This window comes from Macrobrachium nipponense, chromosome 1 (genome assembly GCF_015104395.2).
Source record: "Macrobrachium nipponense isolate FS-2020 chromosome 1, ASM1510439v2, whole genome shotgun sequence".
NCBI classification, from domain to species: Eukaryota; Metazoa; Arthropoda; class Malacostraca; order Decapoda; family Palaemonidae; genus Macrobrachium; species Macrobrachium nipponense.
Genome location: NC_087200.1, coordinates 107162259 through 107186351, shown reverse-complemented (window position 1 = coordinate 107186351; position 24093 = coordinate 107162259). Strand labels below are relative to the sequence as shown.

Sequence of the window (24093 nt, the reverse complement as noted above, 5' to 3'; positions counted from 1 at the left end):
TTCGGCAATTGACTCTGGCTGTCACAAACTCGTACAGGTCCGATTGGACGTATAAGTCTGTGACTTGGTCAATAACTTGAAGAGCGGCTCTGAAGCATAGGAAATAGCCGCTACTTCTGTCATTGCCATGGTGTTCATCGACCTGGCAAGCCTAGACTTGGCCTCAAACTCAGCTTGAATGAGGCTATCAGGAAGTCTAGGCAGCTTCTCGCCGAACTGGTCCATGGCGCAGTCCGGTTTGAGCTTACCTGCCGAGAAGGTGTTTGGCAGATCCTCCCACAAATCTCCAAGCGAAGGGAGCAAAGGAGAAGTGGGATCTGCTTCCCTTAACTGAGGTAAGGGTTCTCCCTTCAGGCCAGCTGGGATGGTGACAGTGGCGATCTTCGTTAAGAAGGGGAGAGGAGCCTCTTCCTCCATCGTAAAGATGGTGAAGGGACTCTTGAAAGCCTGAATCCTGGTGTTCGAGCAGTCCATCTCCTCTAGACACCTAAGCCACTCCCTTTGAGCCTGGTCCCGGGAGTACAGCACTGTCTCCCTCGGGACCTTATCCTCCCTAGTCATGGCTGCCTCCATTAGTCTGGCGTAGCCAATGAACGGCGGTTGAAGATTCTCCGGGTAGAACTCGAAGTCTTCAATCCTTCGAGTGCCGCACTCCGGGATGGAGATGAGTCCGTCCTGGAAAGGGGCGTATGAAGCCACTCTCCAGGGGTTGTTCATTAAGAACGGAGGCAGAGAATCATGGGGAGGAAGCTGTACTAGACCAACACCAGGTGCCGGAGGAGTAGCTTGAGGGGCCTGGTTGAACCCGGATATAATATTCTCCTGAGTCGTGATCCTTTCGGATAACTGGGAGAACATCTGCTCCATACTGTTCCTCAAAGAGCCTACCAAGTCCCCCATCTGCTGCATCATCCCAACGTTGGGATCAAAGGCCGGAGCCGATGCAGAGGTGGAAGGGTAACTCGGTAGAGGTACCTCAGGAGGAGGAGAGACCGTTGACTCCGCCGGAGTACGGGGCCTCTCCTTGGAGGACTTGCTCTTGGAGGACCTAGAGCCTGAAGCAGAAGATTTACCCTTCTCTGCTCCGGGATTTGAAGCCGAAGACTTACGAGACGATGACGCCGACGAAGTCTTTTTGGACGACGACGATGCCTTCGTTAGGGTTTTCTGCGCTCTGTGCCCCTTCACCTTGGGTTTCACAGAAGCGCTAGGCGTAGAGTACTGGAGCTCAGCTCCTGTAAAGCCTTGGAAGGAAGCAGTAGATATAGCGGGAGAAGAAGATCCAGAGGCGCCCAAGGGAAGCCCTTGGGCGTCCAACGTACCTACCTCGACCAACAGGTCGTCCACACCTACCATCGGTTCCACATTCAGGTCCAACGTCGCGACTTCCACCGAGATATCCTGGCCTGGTTCCTTCATGCATGCGGCGACCTGCCGCTGGATAGCCGTCATCGTCGGGGCTGCCTCCGCCGGGTCGACGTACCCCGTCGACTTGCCGCTGGGGAACAGTAGGACAGCCATCCTCTTTTCAAGAATGTAGGGCTGTCCCTTGGCGGCGTTCTTGCTGAAGCCGCCGACCCAAGCCCTCAGGGTTGCAAGGGCGGTCTCTCTAACAGCGGCAGCCTGTAAGAGAGGGTGTCTATTAGTTTTTAGTTTAAAGTTGAGGTTCAACCTTAGACTAAAATAGAGCCTTAAGCCTACACATTTTGGGCATATATTTCACAAAATATGGAGAACTTAAGCTTAAAAGATATATTTGAACTTAAAATGAAGATATAATGCAGTATTTACATGCTATATATACAGCGGGAAATACTTACCCCGTCCAAAAACTGACTCGCAAGATCATAGCAGATCGTACACGTTTCGTGGAACCAGACCTGCAGATTCCGGGAGGGAGATCGCGCACGGAGCGTGGACCTGCAGACTTCATGTCCACAGGGGTCCTGGAGCACGGCGTTGCATCCTGGGTGCTCACAGTTGGTAGTCTGTAAGTGGAAGGATACATGAGTATCATTATAACACTTACAGGGCTACTCTAGAACTCCGTTGCATGCCGGAGAGAGAAAAATTTTTTGGCATAACCCCTCCCCTACCGCCTTAATAGGCATAAAATATAGCTCCGGTGTGAGCCGGAGTAGGAAACAGAGGGCAAGGGAGGGACCCAGCTTAAGATAACTTATCAATAACCTATGATTAACTTAAGCATAAAATAGCACAAAATTCCGGAAGACGATTCCGAATCGCGGTGGTGTCCGTCTCCGCCGGTTGCGCCGGAGAGACGGGATGGTTAAGGTAAAGGAGACCGACTATACGCCTGAGGTCCGCCAGTAGGCGGGGTACTAGCTCCCTCCCTCGCAATCGACGGGGGCTCCGGGAAGAAAACAGAGCACCGATAACACGGGGAGGGGGCGAGAGGGCGAAACAGAACTCGAGCCTACAGCGGAGCGACGGAGCAACAAAGGAGGGGGGAGGCCAACCCCCCCACTTCGCCACAACGGAGCACCGTGAAGCAGAGAGACAAGGTCATTCCCAGTCCAGTGTCTGTCCAGCCTCCCCTACTCCCTCCGCGTAGGGAGAGAGGGAGACAGGCCCGGATGGAGCGAGCAAGGACGGACCTCCCTCCCCCCAAACTCTATGGGAGAGCAGGAGGAGGGCAGGGTGACTGGGACGGGCGTCTGGCTGTACCGCGATCACAGGGTGACCACGATACGATAACACGATAAAAACAACGAAATCGATAGCCTAGGTTAATGCAACCAAACTGATCAGCAAGATGCAACAGCTGATGCAACAAAACTGATAATAAGGAAGCAACAAAACTAATGGGGACCATGATATCATAAACCTAGGCTAAGATAACGTACCAGACGCCCTAGGCTAACCAAAACCAAATAAAATAATTAAAATAATTAAAATAACACCAAAGTAGGGGAAATAAATATAGTAAGAGAAAAAATCCAGGAGTGTCCGACTAACCCAAAAGAAAGTCTACCACTCAAAGCTAGCCTGGGCCGATACTAAGAGCTATGGCTAGGGTCTGGATGGAAGAGATAATGCCTACGTAAGGTATAGAAAGACATGCATGCATGACATAAAACCAATGCAGGCTAGATCCCCTAACGAATAATAATCATAAAAAGGTGTAGAGACGCATAGAATAAAGGGAAGGTTCCAGGTATGGGAGACCGAGAACGAACCCGCCACGAGGCAGAACAATGCCGCCATGCTTCCGACCGAGAATCCGTATTTATACCTAAAAAACGGCAAATACTGACTCAAGGAAGGAAAAAACTAAATAGGAACCTTTCGGAATACTTAACTTAGCTGATGCGATGGCTGAGCGTTCCGTAATGGCAGAAAATCCTCAAAAAAGGCACGAAAACACAGAGCAAGAAAAAATGCGGCGTCTCATAGACCTCTAACTTTAAAGGATGGCCACCAGAGGCGCGGCAGTCACCTAAGCGTGGGTTGTAGTAGTAGTAGTTGCTGCCCCGTTCTGTGGGTCGTCTGTCTTCTTGTGGGATTTTGTTGTAGGAAATTTCTAATTGACAAGAAGTTCGTGGTAGTGGTCTCACTCGCCCTAGTGTTCATACCGACGCCCTCCTTGTGGGTGAGCGAGTCAGTTATACTGACCTTTTCTTTATTTTGTTTATTCTCTGGTATTTGTTAGATCATTTACCTAAAAATAATGAATTAAAGGATTATTTCGCGCAGCGACACGAACTGAGCCCAGAAAAGGAGTTTTGTCCCCAGCATGAGACTCCCTGCAGCTCCAGATCCCTCTGTTGACAGAGATGAGAAGCAACCTTTGGTGGTAATTGGATGACTAGAACCTAACAGTGGGGGTTCCTCTTCATTAACCCCTTCTGGATCTTCTGTTCTCGGACGCCTCCTCCATAGGTTAGGGTACTCATCTGGAAGACCTCTTGACTTCAGGGGGCAGTCCCGACAGTGTCTCCTTGGCCATATCCGAATATGCCCAGGAGACAAGAAACGATGTTGTGCAGATTGAGGATTGGACATACAAGACTCGCACATGGGTTCTTCATGACTCGTGAAAATCCTCCGTTTTGCGAGAACTGCACTCTGCCCTTGACTGTGAAATATTTGTTGATTGAATGTCCCAGATTCGGGAATTTGAGACATAGGTTCTTGTCTTGGGGTCGTGACAGAGTAGGTAATTTTATCCTAGCTACAATTCTTGGAAAGGATTGTAATATAGAGCAGTTATATATCTAAATGAGGGAGGCGGGCCTCCTCAACCAAATTTAAATTATACATAGATTGTCTATGTAAGAACTTATATATATGAAGAAAATTTTTATAATATATTTAGTATTGATATTTTTATATGAAATTTATTAAAAATTTAATTTTTTTTATTTAATTTATTTCGGCGTCAATTGCCCAGATGTTTTGACGCCAGATATAATACACAATCAATCAATCAATCATTTGACTTCAGGGACGTGGAGCTCTTTGGACAAGCAACTCCATATCACTTGTGTTGGTGTCGAAAGCTGCTTTCCTGTGTCTTCAGGAGGTTTGGGAGAAGGTAGTAGGTCACTCCGTCATTCTGATGTTGGAGATTACAGTAAACAGCATACTTGAACAAACGGGGTGCTGGTGATATGCCAGTTTCATCCGCTTACAGTCAAAATGCACCAGTGGGCGATCGAAAACTTGATGGCGCTCATGGCCAGGTACATTCCAGGCAAAAGGAGTGTAGTGGCTGACAGGCTAATTCGTCAGTGACAAGTTTTGGGTATGGAGTGGTCTTTGCATCAGGAAGACCCATGCTATACCTCTTCACTACACAGTTCAACAGAAAGCTAGAGGTCTACTGTTTGGTGATCCCAGATCCGTTGGTTATGGTTGAGGACGTCCTTCAGCATAACAGAGGTGCCGTTAACCAGTTATCAGCACCCAAATCCAGTTATTGGTGCTGATTAGCGCCACAGCTATTGGCAATTTTCGCTTATCATCAGTCTGTCAGAATGGAACCCCTGACAATAACCAGTTACTGCATGTACATGGAACAACCTAGAGGTACGCCTTTGCTCCGTTTTGCCTGATCCATCATGTCCTGAACAGAGTGATGAGTACCAAGATTCTCAGGATGACCCTAGTATAGTCAACCCACGATATTTGCGTTCTCAAGATTCATGGACTCATCTATTCGGGGATTTTTCTTTGTCGTATCTACCCATTATTTGTGAGAAATTCGCCTCTTCTCTAATTAGTGTATTTTGATGTTATTTTCATGACTAAATAAATTTTTATGATACAAAAATTATTTACTAATTTTCAAATATTAATATTAATGTAAACATCAATAATGTCAATTCATTAAAGAAAATACTATAGTGAAGTAGTAAGATTTTAGTTTATAAATTTAATAAATTATGTAAGAATGAAGGAAAATCCATTTTACTCTGCATCTTTCTTTTTAGATCCAGATACCAAGCTCTCTCTCTCTCTCTCTCTACGTTTAACATACATCTGGAAATTTATAAATATCTAGAAGTGTTCGTGAACTGTCGGTGATAAGATTAATGTGAAAATAGTAGTATAAAGTGTCTACTAAATTAGTTTATCAAGTGAAATACTGTAAATCAGATCAAGATGGCAGTAAATTCCAACTGTGGAAAAAAATGGCGAAATTTAGCGTGTTTAGCAGATTCGCAATACAATGAGGTAGCAGGAAGGGAGCTGACATTTCTCATCTATGAGATCAACAACAGCCCTAACCAAAAAGATACTAAAGCATTCATAGATATATTTAGAAGGATATGATCCTTCAAACTGGAACAAATCAACAGAAAACATCTTGAAAATAATTGAAGAAGTTCCAAATAAAATCCAAGTGGTCAAGAGGCTCATAAAGAAAATATACATAAATCAACATATTCCGACAAAGAAAATGAATAAGGTGAACATTGTGAATATCCTAATTGATGCAATAGGAAAAAGAATGCCAAAAGCATGCAAACTGTGTAAGGTGTGGTATAGCATAGTTAATCCACAAAACCTGATCAGAAAATGTTCTGCATGCAACATTCCGATGCATCCTCAATGTGCAGAATTTATGCAAGATATGAGAAAGGATACCAGAATATTTTGCTCAACATGTATGTCATGGATAGACAATGTTATTAAACCAAGACTGAATGTACAAATAGTTGAGGATGAAGAAGAGGAAGAGAAAGAAGAAGAAGAAGAGGAAAACAGAAGAGAAGTAAACAAAACAGAAATGACAGAAAAAAATAAGGAAAACAAAGAACAAGATAAAAGTATGGATGCAGAGATACTCATTGGTACTACATATGAGGCAATCAAGCAGCATACATACAAAGAAAATAAATTATGACATGACAACACAAAAGAAAATCCCAAGGAGGCTCTACCCAGATCTGAACAATGATGGGAAAGAGGAAAAAATAGACAAGAAAGACAAAGTCTGCAACCTTTTGAAAAGAGGGAATTGCAGATTCGGAGAAAGATGTTACTACAAACATCCCAAGGTATGTCACAACTATGAAATCTATGGTAAATGTGCATACCTAGACGGCTATGAGGATGAATGCAGAGATCTACATCCAAAAATATGCAAAAATCTAAAAGAAGGAAAAGGATGCACGTTCGACAAAAAAAGGGATTTTGACGAAGGAAAAATCTGTTTCTGGGGAGAGACCTGTATTGCCCGGTGAAAGGGATCCTGCTATCCACTTTTCTAGTATAAATAGGTTCTAAATATACCAGAGAAAAAAGGTAGCATGGTATGCTGAGGTTACTACCCTCTCGCGAGCACCCTAAGGCCGTCGGGTATAAAGTACAAGACAAGTGGAAGCCACTATTCACAGGTCTCCTGCCAATTAGAGGTTTCCTTTCCAAAATCCTGAATTTTTAGACACTTTGGCTTGGATTGGTGTAAGGGTAGGGAAGTCAATTAGAAGGGCTGGGTTCACCGGGTGACACAGGTCTCTCCCCAGAAATAGATTTTTCCTTCGTCAAAATCCCTTTTCTGGGTCGACCTGTGTTCACCGGTGAAAAGTTACCAGAGAATGCCCATCCAAGCATTCTAGATACCAAGTAATCTTATAAGGAGGAGTTTAATGAAACCTGAGGTTCATTTTAGCCTAAATTTACTAACTTAACATATTACAATATATCTAATTAAACTTAAGCTTGCTTACTTACTACTTATGCTAAGACTTAAACTTATGACTTAGAATTAGTAATAACTTAAAGATATCATATAACTGACAGGGTATCCTGTATGGAATTTATCACATTTCCAGAATATATACAGTCCGGTCTATAAAAACAATCCGGAACCAAATATTTCATGTACAAGATTAGGTGGTAGGATGACACCCAGGTCCTCTCAACCCAGAGGAGAGAGGTATAGTGGAGAGTACGAGCGAGGCAGGTAGAAAGGAGAGAGTATCAGGGAGGAGAAAGGGGTAGAAGAAGGTTGATAGGATTTATTATTCGGGGGAGACTATGCTCCCTGCAGCAATTGCTGGGAATTTAAGGGCTTCTAAATTTTTCAAATGGTGGCGCTTAAAAACTACTGGGGATTTCCAACCCATATATTTCTTCAGATCCTCAAAATTCATATTTTGAAAATAATTAATGGAAGTAGCCACCGCCCGGATGTCATGGACATGTGGGATGGAATCCAGGTTGGCTTGTTTAATAAAGTAGAGTATGTGCTGTCTAATACCTTTTAAGAGAGATTGTGCCACCCTTTTCTCTAATAAAAAGAGGACCTGACGATGTTGCAGAGGTTTTGGCTAAAAAGGATTAAAGGGTAGTGACAGGGCACAGTGATGTGTCCTGTGATAAAGGAATAACTTTCCATGGAGTCCATCTATTCTGTGGGTCCTCATTCTTAGCCAGGAAGCTCCGGTCTGGGGATAGTAGTACTTCCCCTGACGGGAGGAAATCTGTGTGGCCTGGATTTCTTGAGAGAGCTGAAAGTTCAGATATTCTGGCACCTGAGGCCATAGCCATTAAGAATAAAGTTTTTCTTAGGAGGGTTATGTATGAGCATCATGATTCATTAATAGTGTCTGATGCCAATCTAAGTACATTATTCAAGAACCAAGTGACCTTTTGTGGGCGGACAGTTGGTCTTAGGCGTGCACTTGCTCTCGGAATGGAGAAGAAGTATGCATCCGACAAATTAATATTGAAGCCGACTTGAAAAATTTTCTTCAAAGCTGACTTTATTGTTGTAATAGTACTGGCGGCTAGGCCTTTCTCAAATAGAGTTCTAAAGAACAAGATTGCCAGATTTGTGGTCATTTTGTGGGCTCCTGATTCCTTTAGGAACTTGGCCAATGTTTTAACAGCCGAATCATATTGCCTGAGAGTTGAATCTCTTTTATCTGATTCTATAAATACAATGTTACATGGATCAATACTCGCGTCTTTTAGGCTGCAAACTTCATGAAGTCCATAAAGTTAGGGCTTTCAGAATTTTTGAGGAAGCTGACACAGTTTGAGTTTGTACTGTCTGTGTCAGTTCCGGGTGAGGGATCCATTTGGGTTGGAGCTTCAGCTCTAGGAGGAGCTGAAACCAGTTGCTTTTCGGCCAATTGGGGGCCACTAATGCTACTTGTCCTGTGAAGGATCGTAGCTTGTGCAAGACCTTCATCAGAAGATTCACCGGAGGGAATAGATAAATCTTCTGCCAATTGTTCCAATTTATGGACATCACATCTGTGGTATAGGCTAGAGGGTCCAGATTGGGAGCCACATAGCATGGTAGCTTGTGGTTGGACTCTGTTGCAAATAAGTCCACTTGAAGGCCCGGGATTTGATTGTAAATCCACTGGAATGAATTCTTGTCCAGGGACCACTCTGATTCTAGTGGAGTAGTCATGGAAAGAGCATCTGCAATCACATTCCTGACTCCTGCCAGATGGGTTGCTAACAGGTGCCAATGACTCTTCGCTGCCAAAGCAAATATTGCAATCAGCACGTGATTCAGCTTGCTTGACCTGGAACCTCCCCTGTTTATGCAATGTACCACCACTAGGCTGTCTGAGACTATCCTCACATGGCTGTTCCTGGCCGGAGTTAGTCGCTTTAAGGTTAGGAAAACTGCCATAGCTTCTAGCACATTGATATGGAACTGGCGGAACGTATTCGACCATATCCCTTGAACCTTCTTGTGCTGAGAGTATCCCCCCCCCCCCCCCCCCCCAGCCACTCAGTGACGCGTCTGTACGAATTGTCAAAGATGGCGGAGGGAATTGCAGTGGTACTGCCCTGGTTAGGTTCTTGTGCTTCGTCCATGGGTGAAGTCTCTTTGCTAGTATGGGTGGAATTGCTGTGATCTTGTCTCTGAGATTGTTGTTGTCTCTCTTTCTCCAGACACGATTGATATCCTTCAATCTGGCTCTTAGTAGGACGTCCGTTATTGATGCAAAAACGTGTGAAACCGAGGATTCTCTCTTGGGTACGCCGAGAGGCCTTTTTGTTCCTGAGAAACCGTTTTGTAGCCGCAGCTATCTCCTTGGCCTTCCTGGGTGAAAGGGATAGCTTGTGTTTTTCTAGGTCCCATTGGATTCCCAACCATTGAAAGTGGGAAGCCGGTTCCAGCCGTGATTTCTCCTTGTTTATTTGAAAACCCAAAAACTCCAAGAGTTCTATTACTTTGGCTGTTGACCTGCGGCATTCCTCGATGCTGGCTGCCCAAATGAGCCAGTTGTCTAGGTAGGCTGCCAACATTATTCCCTTGGTTCTCAGTTCTTGGACTATCGTCTCTCCTAGCTTGGTGAATATTCTGGGCGCAATGTTGAATCCTAACGACATGACTGAATGAAATATTGTAAATGGTTTTCTGGTTGCAAGGCAGACTGTTCAGGTTGATATTCTTAAGCAGAAATTCCTTTGCCATGCTGAAAAACATGATAACTCAAGGCAATTCTTTACCGATGGCTCCAAATCCAGTGCAGGCGTTGGGTTTGGAGTGGTATACCCTGACCAGTAGTGTTAGTGGTGCATTACCAAGTTGTGCTTCTATTTTTACTGCTGAACTTTTTAGCATTTTAACAGCCTAAAGAAAATTGTAACTTTAGAAGGAGAATAAATTTTACCATTTTTTAGTGATTCCAAGAGTGCCTTGGAAGCTTTGGCATCTTTTAATCCAGTACAACCCTGTGGTACTGGAAATAACAGAGTGGTTTTGTTTTTTATTAAAACAAAAACAGAAGGTAGTTAACCTCTGCTGGGTTCCTTCACATGTTGGTGTTGTTGGAAAATGAACGAGCTGATGAATTGGCTAAGTTAGGTACATCAAAAAATCCAAAAGTATAGCAATTCCCTGTTCAGACTACATTCCTGAAATTAAAAGACTGTAGAATCATTTGGCATTCTATTGGACAATAGAGAGTAATAATAAAATGAGAGAACTCACTGATGTAATCACCCTGGCTTTATATGTTAGAAGGACCGTCGGAAAGAGACTGCATTATGTAGGTTACGGATCGGCCACACACGGATTACTCATGGGTTTTTAATGACATGACCCTGAACCATTTTGTGAGGATTGTCTTGTTCCCCTCACAGTAAAAAACATTTAATAGTAGAATGCCCCAGCTTAATATCAGCAAGGAACCGTCATTTTAACATAGTTGAAGAATGGATCTTAAACTAGATGCCATTATAGGCAGAGATTTTAATGAGGATAAGCTTTTTAGTTACCTTCGAGAAGCAGGTCTTCTTGGAAAAAATTTAGGTTAGTTTGGTCAAGATGTTGAGTTTGTTGTTATGTGTTAGTATGTGTCAGTGTATATCATTTGCTTTTAAGTCTTTTTAGATCAGGAAATTTTATGTACATAAAATTTACCTCCAATGATATATCTATTCCTCCCATCCCCCCCATACATATAATGTTTTAGTACTTTTAATATCTATTTATTTTGACAGAAACTCTGTAGAATTTGGAAGTTTGCGGGGTGCCTATGTTGCTTGTATTTTTTGTTTACAATTAATTTTGAAATAGATGTGTAGGTGAGATAGGTATTTTGTGTGTTTTTGGGTTCTCTGTAGTTCTCTGACAGATTTATATAAACATATTTATAGCATTTAATTGACTTTTTCCTTTGCAATTCCTTTTAATGATACGGCGTCAATAACCTCGTCGTTGCGACGCAGTAAGAATTAATAAATCAATCAATCAATCCCTAGCCTGAAGCCTAGGTATGGAGAGAAGTTCCTTGCTATCAGAACATGATAGTAAGCGTCTGTAAGATCTATAGAGGTGGTGACGGCCCCACGGGGAAGTAAGGTCCGCACCTGCGAGACCGTCAGCATACGGAACTTGTCACAAAGAATGTATGAATTGAGCCTTGACAAGTCCAGAATCACTCTTCTTTTGTCTGAGTCCTTCTTTGGAACAGTGAACAGACGTCCTTGAAATTTTAGTCTCCTTACTTTCTTTATGGCCTTCTTTTGTAGGAGATCTTTGGTATATTCTACCAGGTCCGTTGTTGGGATCTGGAAGAAGTTTATTGGTGGTGGAGGCCCTTCCTTCCATTTCCACCCCAGGCCCTTGGAGATTATACTGTGTGCCCATGGACTGAAGGTCCAATGGTCTCGAAAGAGATATAATCTCCCTCCTACCTGCGGTCTCTCACTGGTTGGCTGCAGGTTTGTACCCTCTGCCTCCTCGGAATCCTCTACTCCTTGAGCCGCTTTGTAGCCGGGAGTGGCCTCTGGCTCTACTGCTACCGGCATGCCTATTCTAGCTACGAAAAGATTCCCTAGCTTCATAGGCGGGGTTAAAGGCGGGGTAGGTCATGATGGCTCTGGAGGTTGAGGGTTGCTGGGCCGGCGAAGTCTGTAGCAGAACAAACTGCTGCTTGCTGTGGCTGGGCCTTTGATGTTGAGGGCTTCCCAACTTGGGATATTGGGACTGCCTGAACAACCGCCTGAGGTCGAGAGGACTTATAGGGCATGTACCTCCTCGTCCTCTTCTTTGCCCTAACTTGCTGTCCGGGTGCTTCAAACTTCCGTTTGAAGGGAAGTCCCCACCGAACTCGGAGGCTCTGGTTAGCTCTAGATGCTTCCCTCAAGACATTGTCTACCTCTTCTTGAGGGAACAGGTTTTCCCCCCAGATTGATGCCTTTATCAATCTGTTGGGTTCATGCCTGGTGGAAGCCTCCGCCAGGGCGTATTTCCTGCAAGCTCATCTTGCTATACCAAAGTCATATAGGTCTGACTGGTAAGTCTGTAAAAGACTTTTCGTCAAGACCAGGAAAACTTGTCCACATCCAGTTTACCTACCATAAGCGTGGCCGGAGCTTCGTGCCAGAATTCTCTACTGGCAGGGAGGAGAAGGGAGGTAGCCTCTGTCTCCTTTAAAGCCGGGAGAGGCTTATCCTCTGCTATGGCTTGGAGAGTTAACTCCGTCACCTTGTCGGTGCAGGGCAACGGGATTCGATCCGGTGTCACGAACATGGCATATGAGCCTTTTTGAGGCGTTAACCTGGTGTTAACGCACTCCCATTCGGCCATGGTGCGTGCCCAGACAGCTTGGGATTGGTCCCTCGGGAAGATCACAGTCTCCTTTGGGACCTTGTCCACTCTAACTAGCGCGTGCTCCGCTAGTCTGACGAACCTGAGGAAGGGGAACTGGAGACCTTTCGGGTAAAACTCGAAGTCCTCCAGTGGCCGGGTCCCGCACCCTTCAATGGTTAATTTCCCATCTACGTATGGGGCATGCATAGCAAGCCGCCATGGATTACTTTTGTGGAAGGGTGGGAGCTTGGAAGCATCCGGCACTGCCATAGCCAGCGCCGGAGATCCAGAGTGTAGAAAACCAGTCATCATGTCCTGTAATGGTTTGATCTGCTCGGCCACTATGTCAGAAACTGACTGGCCGGAGACCTCAGATCCGGAGGCGCGTCGCAACGACTCAAACCTCTCATCTACTGCCTCCCTAACCTTCGTCAACAGAAGGTTAGTGAGTAGTTCGTGGTCTATGCCGGATTCCGTCGCCTTGGGTTTCGCGGACTTCGATCTCAATCCCTTTGAAGGGAGAGAACCCTTGGCAGCAGGCGACTTGTCATACGATGTCGACGGCCTTGGGGCCGGAGATGACTCAGTCACAGCTGACGGAGTCGACTTTGATCCCTTGGACAGGGATTTCGGTCTTACAGACTTTTCCTTGGGACGAACCGACCGTGAGGTGTCCCAAGTGGGGGTGGACTTAGAGAAGCCCCGGAAAGAAGAGGTAGAAGAAGGAGTTGGGCTAAGGAGACTACCTGCCTCACTTACCTCGCCACTTACCTGCTCTCCCAGGGCCATAGGTTCGGTGTGGATGTTGATGGCAGCCACGTCCGCCATCAAATCCTCTTGGTCGTCCGGAAGGAGGCCCGTCTCCGCTCTGATGGCAGCGATGATTGGGGTTACCAGACGTGGCTGGACTGACGCCGAAGGGGACCCCTTGAACAAAAGGGTTCCCAGGCTGGCGTCCAAGATGTAGGGATGACCCGATGGCGCGTTTCTCCCGTACCCGGAGACCCAGCGCTTCAGGTCCGTCTTGGCACTCTGGTGGGCGTCCTCACCAGTCTGTCGGGGAGGAAGGGGAATTAACCTTCCCGACATAGGAAACCAGTTTGTTGAACAGTATTGTCACATGGTTTATTACAATTTTCATCATGAAAAAAAAGGGGGTTGGGTTAAGATGCTTACCTGATCATTCATAAGGAGCATCATCATCTCGTAACAGATGGTGCAGGCCTCCGGGTGCCAAACCATATACGGAAGCTGTCCCTCCTCGGCTACAAAGGGGACGGAGCAGTTCGCATGGGACCGACACACTTCGTGCCCCACAGTCTCGCCGAGGGAGGCGGAGCACCCCGGCGACTGTAATGGTAATTATTAATGAGTATCAGCCTCAAGGAGGGCCGGAGCTGCTCCAGTGAGGGTATGGAACTTAAACTAGATAAAGTTCAGGACTTACTCATTAATAAACATCCAATTCACTGAATAATTTCTTATATAATAGCTAACTGCCTGCTCTCGGTCCTGCTCTTGGATTTTATGTAGGTCTAGTAGTACTTGAGATCCAATATCTGCCGGACTATGAGGAGGACAGGCCTCAACTCTGTAAGTCCAGCCGGACCAGAGGGCTACGTATGAACGTAGTCGCCTACATGATCTCCAAGAATGAGAACTGAGCTATAGCAGGTTTAATACAAAACTCCGGTAGCGGATGTGAGGGTGAGTCACTCTCCGTCGGCACCGCAAGGGTCTGGAGCTGTTCACTGTACGATCCCTCAAGGCTTAGCTCACCTGAAGTCTCATTTCTCTTTGTCCTAGCCACTGGCTGTGGAATAAGCAGAGGTGGCGGGTCAGGGGAAGGTAATTGCATATCTGATGTTGCCTACCTCTACTGAAGGGGGGGTGGGAGCAAGGCTCCTACCCCAATTCCACTGTTAGAGGAGCCGGAGAAAGAGACAACGGAGCGGCGGAGCAACATATGGACTACCCGAAGCTATGTCCGTCATCCGGCGGGGCTGGAGGACTATAGCTCGGAGCCGTAATACCCCTCACACCCCCCCACACTTGTCCCCCTCCTTCCACTTATGTGAAACTCAAGCGGACGTTCCTCACTAAGAGTATTAGTACCACGAGTTATAATGGTTCGTGTGGGCTGAGCCTAGTAATGGGTGGTGGGGGAGGGTGTCGTCGTGAATGTCTGGCCACCTGTCCGATCAGAGGTGGCTACCCCCCATTAGCGGTTGTGTAGGCTACTACTGTAGGGGTGGTAGTGTGACTGGGCCCATGACCTGTTGTGGTTGGTACAGCAACCGGTTGGGGTGGCCCTTGATCGAGAGGTATAGCCTACTTCTAAGGGTTAAACTAAAGGAGGCTAGGCCAAGACGAATGTTAACCAGACCTTTACAGTACAGTAATACAGTATCATAATGACAATAATGGATATGTTCATCAGACTTGATAATGATGTACTATGGAAGAGTTGCAACAGGTTCTTATATATATATATATATATATATATATATATATATATATATATATATATATATATATATATATATTGGGAAAATAACGATATGGATTTAACTGACTAACCGAGATCGCTAGCGACACGGAATGTCAGGTTAAATCTCCTCTAGGATATCATTATGCGGACAGTACCCTCAACTAAACCTACCAAACTCGAATTTATTCGATTCAGACTGGCCAGGAGGGTAGATTCCATAAAATGAAAGATAGAGAGGCTCTCTTATCATTGATATCTCCTCTGAAGAGCCTTAACTTCTTCAGGGAAAGGACATAAGAGTAACGGTTAAGGACAGTTAGCCTACCTTATTAATATAGTTGGGCTGAACTGAAGGGTGGCAACTCTTCCACCTCTTCAGTGACTTAATGAATAGATGTTTTTTGCATATATTTACTTTTGAAAATAATAATTCATGCAAATTTACGTTGGGGAGAGAGAACGAGCTACCAACTTTCTCTCTCTCTCTCCCACTAAATAATAGACTGCGTAGCCTATCAATGATAATAATAATATTATTATGTCGAGATCACTCGGACGCACTCACGAGCGGGGGGGGGGGGGGGGGGTGGGTGAGTATGAGCGTTCTCAGTCTAGCCCCAGACTTACCCCAGAGTATGTCGTCAACGCGCTCGGTACTTCTACGACATAATTTCTATTAATAGTAATAAGTATAATAAGAGAACACAAGAGTTAGGTACTGTTAAATGCAAATAATATTTGATTTATTCTTATTTAAGCTAAAACATGCGTACCTAATTCCCACGCATTCTTGCTCATGATCACAAAATGGTGGGGGGACGCCAGCTTCCCCGCAATACTTTCTACGGGGCCAAAGGCCAATAAAGGAAGTCCCTGCAACCTTATAATTTATGAAAAACAGAAATTGGGGTACTCAACTTTGGTACAGAAGACATCTCAGCGGAAGCCATCACGAAATAAGCACTCAAATCACAGAAAATCATGAGCAAGAAAAAATGCGTCATAGATTAACGAGTTCTAAAACAGGATTGAAGGTGGCGCTTTGGTCGGGTAGTGACAGTAGTAGCAAGAGGGGGGAAGTAGTAGCCGTTGGGTCGGCTCTCCCCATGAGAGGGATTTTGGAAAGGAAACCTCTAATTGGCAGGAGATCTGTGAATAGTGGCTTCCACTCGCCTTGTACTTTATACCTGATGCCCTTATGGTACTTGCGCGAGGGTAGTAACCTCAACATACTATGTTAGCTTTTTTCTCTGGTATATTTAGAACCTATTTATACTAGAAAAGTGGATAGCAGGATCCCTTTCACCGGCGAACACAGGTCGACCCAGAAATGTAAATATATGCACCCTGTAGCCATGAATCAAATTCAAATAAATAATCAATCAAATAATAAAATCCTAAATAAGAGAGAAACAAATAAAGATAGAAACAAAGAATATCAGGTGAAGGAAAAAAGCAAGCCATCACCGTGATATGGAGTGTCAGCAAAAAATTTCCAAGCATCAGCTCCAAGATACAGCTCAAGAGATAAGAACTGTATTTATGATGCAAGAGGATATTGCAGATATGGAGAAAATTGCAGATTCAGACACAAAGTGAATAATTATGATGAAGGAAGATCAAATATTATGGAAAAGTTGGATTTTTTAATGTCAGAATTTCTGGAAATGAAGAAAAGAACAACATACCAGAACAGGAAAGAGACATGGTAAAAATCCTTATTATTACCCATATTAAATGAAGGAGAAAACACGCAAACCATTATAGTGATGAATGCGCAGGGTTTAGTTACGAGTAACTCAAAAAGAAAAATAGAGTACTTAGAAGAACTAACCCAATTTGAAAAGAAAATAGGTATAATAAATATAAGTGAAACCTGGTATTCCCAAGAGACTGGGAATGACGATCAAATAAAAGGGTTCCAAACTTATAGATCAGATAGAAAAAATACGAATCAAGGGGGAACCGCAATATATGGGAAAGACAAAAACAAGGAAAAATATATGAAAAATATAGTAACTCAGAATGTGAACTAATAGCGGTAGAGTTTGAATCTGAAAAATTAATGAACATAGTAATATATAGACCCCCTAATACTAAAGAGTTTGACATAATAATAGAAAAATTGGATGATATATGTAGAAATCACAATGACTGGACTATTCTCCTATCCGAAGACTTTAACTTTCCTTTCGTAGACTGGAAAGAACAAATAGGAGATTGTGGTTGTATTTATACATATAAAAAAAGAGAGTAATAGTAGTGCAGAAGATAAGAGGCAATTCGAAAAGCTATTAGATATGCTACTAGAATACAACATTCAACAAATAAATCACCTGCCAGCAAGAAAGGAAAATACTTTAGACCTAGTATTTGTGAATGAGGTGAATTATGTTAAAGAAATAATAGTTAATAATGCGAGTATTTCAGACCATAATGTCATAGAATTAACAGTTCATTCCAAAGCAAGTGAAAACAGAGATAAGCAAGAAATGAAAAAGTGGGAAGGATATGGAAAATACAACTTCTACAGTAAAAATATAAAATGGTCAGAAATAAATGAAGAATTAAACAAAGATTGGGATAACATTTTCGTAAGTGATGGTATAAGGGTAAATATGGAGATATTATATAAAATATTAGACAAAATAGTGGATAAATATATACCAAAGAAGAAAAGTAAACATCAGTCATGCATACCAAGAGACAGAAGGATCTTGTCCTTTCAGAAAATCAGAAAGTTGAAAAAAGTTCTTGCAAAAGAAAAAAATGCATGGAAAGTTATAGAACTAAAAAGTAAGATAAAAAAAATGCAGAACAACGGATTATACAATTAAAAGAAAATGAAAAATGGGACTTGGAAGAAAAAAACCCTAGTAAATATCTAGCAAAACCCCAAACTATTGTACTCGTATGCGAAAAAGATGAATAAAAGAAGAATAGAAATAGGCCCTCTAAGAATTGAAGGGAGATTAACGAATGAAAAAAAGGAAATTTGCAACATATTGGCAGAACGATATAAGAGAGAATTCACCCCTAGAGTTGATAATGAAGATAATGATATAGAAGTAAGGGACGAAAATAGTGAATATTTAGCAGACATAGATATTAATGAAGCTGATATTGTGTAGGCTATTAATGAAATTAAAAATGGAGCTGCTGCAGGGCCTGATGGTGTCCCTGCTATTTTGTTAAAGAAAGTAGTTCATTCTATCACAAAGCCACTTGCAATATTATTAAGACAAAGTGTAGATACAGGCAAGATTTATGATGAGCACAAATTAGCATATATTACCCCTACTTTCAAAAGTGGATCAAGACTAGAGGCAAGTAATTATAGGCCTGTGAGTCTAACATCACATATTATGAAAGTGTATGAAAGGGTAATGAAGAAAAATATTATGAAACCTTTAATAAAAAATAATTTAATATAGGACAACATGGTTTCGTACCCGGAAAAAGTACACAAACCCAACTGTTAGTCCACTGTGAGAACATATACAAAAATATGAAAAATGGAAATGAAACAGATGTGGTTTATCTAGACTTTGCAAAAGCTTTTGACAAGGTAGACCATAATATATTAGTGAAGAAAATTAGAAAACATAATATAGTGGATAAAGTAGGAAGATGGTTAAAATCATTTTTACACAACAGATGAGAAATCGGATGAAGCTAAGGTACTATCCAGTGTGCCACAAGGTACGGTGTTAGCTGCATTACTGTTTGTTATTATGATTGCAGACATAGACAGTCATGTTAAGGACTCGGTAGTGAGTAGTTTCGCCGATGACACAAGAATAAGTAGAGAAATTAATTGTGATGAAGATAGGAATGTGCTACAAAGAGACCTTAACAAAGTATATGATTGGGCAGAGGTAAATAGGATGGTATTTAACTCTGATAAATTTGAATAAATAAATTATGGAGACAGAGAAGGAAAGCTATATGCATATAGGGGACCTAATAATGATACAATCACAAATAAGGAAGCAGTTAAAGACCTTGGTGTGATGATGAATAGGAACATGTTATGCTATGATCAAATAGCAATTCTATTGGCAAAATGTAAAGCAAAAATGGGAATGTTGTTTCGGCACTTCAAAACAAGAAAAGCTGAACACATGATTATGCTTTATAAAACATATGTTCGTAGTCCACTTGAATATTGCAATATGATATGGTATCCACACTATCAAAAGGATATTGCACAAATAGAGAGTGTACAAAGGTCCTTTACAGCTAGAATAGAAGAAGTTAAGGACCTTGACTACTGGGAAAGACTACAATCCTTAAAGTTATATAGTCTAGAAAGGAAAAGAGAATGCTACATGATAATTCAGGCATGGAAACATAGAAGGAATAGCCGAAAACATCATGGAGCTAAAAATATCAGAAAGAGCAAGCAGAGGTAGATTAATAGTGCCCAAAACTATACTAGGAAAAACAAGGAAAGCACACAGGACATTAATCCACTACGCACCAGCATCGATAATGCAGCGTCGATTCAATGCGTTGCCAGCTCATCTGAGGAAAATATCAGGAGTGAGCGTAGATGTGTTTAAGAATAAGCTCGACAAATATCTAAGCTGCATCCCAGACCATCCAAGATTGGAAGATGCAAAATATACCTGAAGATGTACTAGCAACTCTCTGGTAAACATTAGAGGTGCCTCACACTGAGGGACCTGGGGCTACCCGAACAAGATGTAAGGTCTGTAAGGTAAGGTAAGGTCTCTCTCTCTCACAAGATACATATGTCACATCAGTAACTATCTTCCTGTTTTGGCTGGAAGTGATAGAAGTTTATGTATAGTGTATCTTTAAGGGTACAACTACATTTTATGATAAAAACAATAATTTACAAATATGTTGAATGAGATTAAACAATAACAACTAAATTCTCTCTCTCTCTCTCTCTCTCTCTCTCTCTCTCTCTCTCTCTCTCTCTCTCTCTCTCTCTCTCTCTCTCTCTCTCTCTCTCTCTCTCTCTCTCTCTCTCACTTATGTATGTTTTTTTGTTTTGTAGTATGATAAATAAAGGATTTATCCTAATAGTGTGAGCCCCTGTATTCACGTTCTCCAGATTTGCAGACTCACGCATTTGCAGATTTCTCTCTAGAATATATCCCCTCATTAGTCGTGGGAACTTTGCCTATTCGGGGTATTTTTCTATGAGAAATATCCACAAATTCCACGGTATTTTATCAATTTCATCATAAAATGCACTACTTTCTGTGATAAAACCATTAAAGAAAACCAGGTATTCAAAATTTTAGTGGGGGTTTCTTGAGATTTAACTAACAAAATAGGCCATTTTAGGCATTTTTGTAGGGGTTCCAACTATTTGCGGGGGTGTCTGGTATGCATCCCCCATGAATACAGGGGGACCACTAGCTCATATTCAAATATTAATAAGATTGATAAAAGAAATAGCAATTCCCAGTTTTTTATCCACTTCAAGAAGGAGGGTGGGGGAGTAAATGACAGTTTGATATATGTATTGGCAGAGGGGATGGAATCAGAGTTGCCAATAGTTATTCTCTCTCTCTCTCTCTCTCTCTCTCTCTCTCTCTCTCTCTCTGTTATTGGCTGTACGTATATGTATATTTTTAATGGTGAAGTGTTTCAGATGACTGAAATTATATTAATAATATAATTTCAAAGATTGATACAGTACAGGCAGTCCCTAGTCATCGGCAGTGATTCCGTTCCTGTGGGTGTGCCAATAAGTGAAAACCGCCATTAACTGAAACTTAGTGATTTATGGCGCCATAATGAATCTTTTGGTGCCGATAACCAGAACTTGCCCCGTTATGGCGCCGATAACCGGACCTTGCCAACCGGAACTTGCCCTGTTATGGCGCCATAGATTGCCGATTTTATGGGGCTAGACAAGCCCCATAAAACCGGATCGCTGAAACCGGGGACTGCCTGTAATAGGACAGTAATATAAGGTATATTTCAAGTAGGATGTTATTTAATGTATACATTTGGTATTTCTAAGTATTTGTGGGTTTTAAGTATTCGCAGAAGGGTGGGTCTGGTATATATTCCCCGCAAATAAGGGGGTCCACTGCACAGTCATCCCTCACCTATTGTGGGAATTAGGGTTTAGAACCCCCTGCGATAGGTGAAAATGTGCGGGATTGCGACCTTATATTTGTTTAATTATTTACTGTATATGTATATATTTTAAGGCTTTATAAACCCTCCCCACACACTTATAAATCTTTCGCACTCTTATTAACGCTTCTTATGCACTTCAACACTTTCTGTACTCTTAAACCTATGTAATAGCTTACGAAACAGAACAGCACAGTGATTAAAATTCTCTTGTGCCTGTACATGTTACAATGATTTGTTAAGTTTCAAATATCAGTATATAATAATGGGAACACATTAGTATTTTATTTCACATACAGAGTCCATATACTATAAGGCAGTCCCCGGGTTATGAAGGGTTCGGCTTACGACGTTCTGAGGTTAAGGCACTTTTCAATTATATTCATCAGAAATTATTTCCAGGGTTACAATGCCTACAACGCTGATCTGGCTGAAGAAATATGACACCAAAAATGCAAAATAATCAATATTTGAAGGTTTTTTTGGATGAAAAATGCAATAAGAATGTAGTTTACATAGTTTTTAATGCACCCAAAGCATTAAAAGTAAGGTTTTCTGAGGATTTTTGACGATGTTCCGGCTTACAACGATTTTTGGCTAAAACGCGTCTCAAGAACGGAACCCCCGTCATAACCCAGGGACTGCCTGTACTGTATTATTATTTTGATCTATTATCATCGTAATATGTATTAAAAAATTGATCGCCCTGTATATTTTGTAATGTTTAATTCTGAAAATCAGCTAATTAAAGCTCACTTTATCAAAAAAATGAGAAAAAAAGTTTTAGTTGCTAAAAGAAACAAATTAACAATTGAATAAGTATTTTTAATTTTATACATAAAAGATTCTGATAGATTAACTCTCAGAGAGAGAGAGAGAGAGAGAGAGAGAGAGAGAGAGAGAGAGAGAGAGAGAGAGAGAGAGAGAGAGCACAGCAGGCTTGGGACAAGCCAGTACATCAGCTGGTGAAAACACTTGACTTGACTGGCTTGGGAGGAGAATAACAATAACATTGTGTTGCTTACAAATGATATTAGGTTTTAAATATGTTTACAGTGATTAGAGATGAGATATTATCAGTGATAAAATATTCTCTTGTGTACTGTTATAGTATGTATGATAATTATTGAGTCAACTACTTAACTTAAAATGAAGAATGTTTCAGTAAATCGGAGGAAGAAAAAATATGGCAACACTTACCTACAGTAAAAACACTGATGTCGGGACAATAGTAGTTCCTTGTTGGAAGAGTGGTTTATGTGCTCACCTACTGATTCGGTATTCTCGAGTTCAATTCCCTGCTCTGCCAATGTGGAATCAGAGGAGTTTGTTTCTGGTAATTAGAAATTAATTTCTCAATGTAATGTGGTTGTGATCCCACAATAAGCTGTAGATCTTGTTGCTAGGTAGCCGATTGGTTCCTGGTCATGTAAAAATATCTAATCCTTTGAGCCATCCCTAGGAGAGCTATTAATAAGCTGAGTGGTCTGGTTAATCTAAGATATACTTAACTTTGGGACAATGATTTCTTTTTATATTTATACTATATATTATAGTTTGTTCTGTAAGTGAAATACTAATGTTTTATTGAGATTTTGCTTTTTCTTTTTTTTTCATTAAAACATATGTAGTGGTCCCCCGTATTCGCTGGGAATGTGGACCAGACTCCCCCCGAATATTTAGAACCCGCGAATAGTTGGAGCCCCTATAAAAATGCTTAAAACCTCCTATTTTGTTAGTTAGAATTAAGAAAAACCCACAAAAAATCATGAGTGTATATGGTAATTTTTAATTGTTATTTTACTCAGATATTTGCCATATTTATTGTACAGATAGGTAAAATTTATTGCTACTGTTTCTTTATTAATTTACTACGTTGCTTTCAGCTATAAAAATGATTCTAAAGATTTTAATGTCCTGATGTGTATAATTTATATTAACAATAAAGTGATATCTTACTTTACGGGTACTGTTTCTATATATATATACGTAGTACATATAACCTTTATTGCAAAAAAGAAAATGAAACAGTGCTATGAAAGAAAAAGACAAGACTAGACGTATGTACATACAAAAGGGGTAACATTTAGTTTCTAAAAGATGACTCTTGGGGTGTATTTCTGTTTGAAGTTACTTTTAATTGTTTTAGAATGATAATTTATGGTATATTTTTGTTGGAACTGTCAGATTAGGCTATGAAATGTTAAAATAGGCAGTAGTAAGCATTTGACAGTAGCTTAAAGTGTACAGGGGATACTAAATTTACCTGGACTTCATAGCAAAACCATGCATTCACGGATATATACAATGAAATATTGGAGTATCTTTTATAGCAGGGTTGGCTCGGATGCTTTAATCCATTATCTCGGCGAGCTACTGTATATGAAAATCAAATAAATCTAAGAAAAAAGAAGTAATAAGTACAAAATATGCACAAAAGGATAAAGTAGTGTTAGATGGGGCAAGTGTAATGAGGTTGAATTTTTCAAATACATAGAAGCAGTGAGATTGGTTACAGATTCTCTTAAGTTATAATTTAGTTAAGGACTTAAAAAAGGCAATCAAGTAATGGACAGTTTGAGTAAGATTTGGAAATTAAATAAATTGAAATTTGACATGAAAGTAAGGTTATACATAAGTCTATTATGATCTGTATAATTATGCAGATTGAATCATGGTATGACAGAAGGACTATATCCAGAAGATTACGTATATTGATTTGAGAATCAAGCTTTGAGAAAAATATTAGGAGTCAGGATAGATCTGGAATAATACCATAAGGGAAGTTGTTCAAGTTCATTATGTTGAAGAGAAAGTTATGAAAGGGAGATGCAGATGGCATATGCATGTCTTGTGCACAATCCCTGGAAGAATAGTTTATGTAAGACCTGAAAGAGTTAGAAGACCCATACCTACTGGGATGAAAACTATGAGG

At 41.6% G+C, this 24093-nt stretch overlaps 1 protein-coding gene across 6 annotated transcripts in view; it reads left to right on the top strand.

Annotated features, from left to right (window-relative positions):
- The window catches only part of LOC135219535 (alpha-1,3-mannosyl-glycoprotein 2-beta-N-acetylglucosaminyltransferase-like), a 386065-nt gene that overhangs the window by 271391 nt on the left and 90581 nt on the right, over positions 1 to 24093 (top strand). The window lies entirely within an intron of this gene.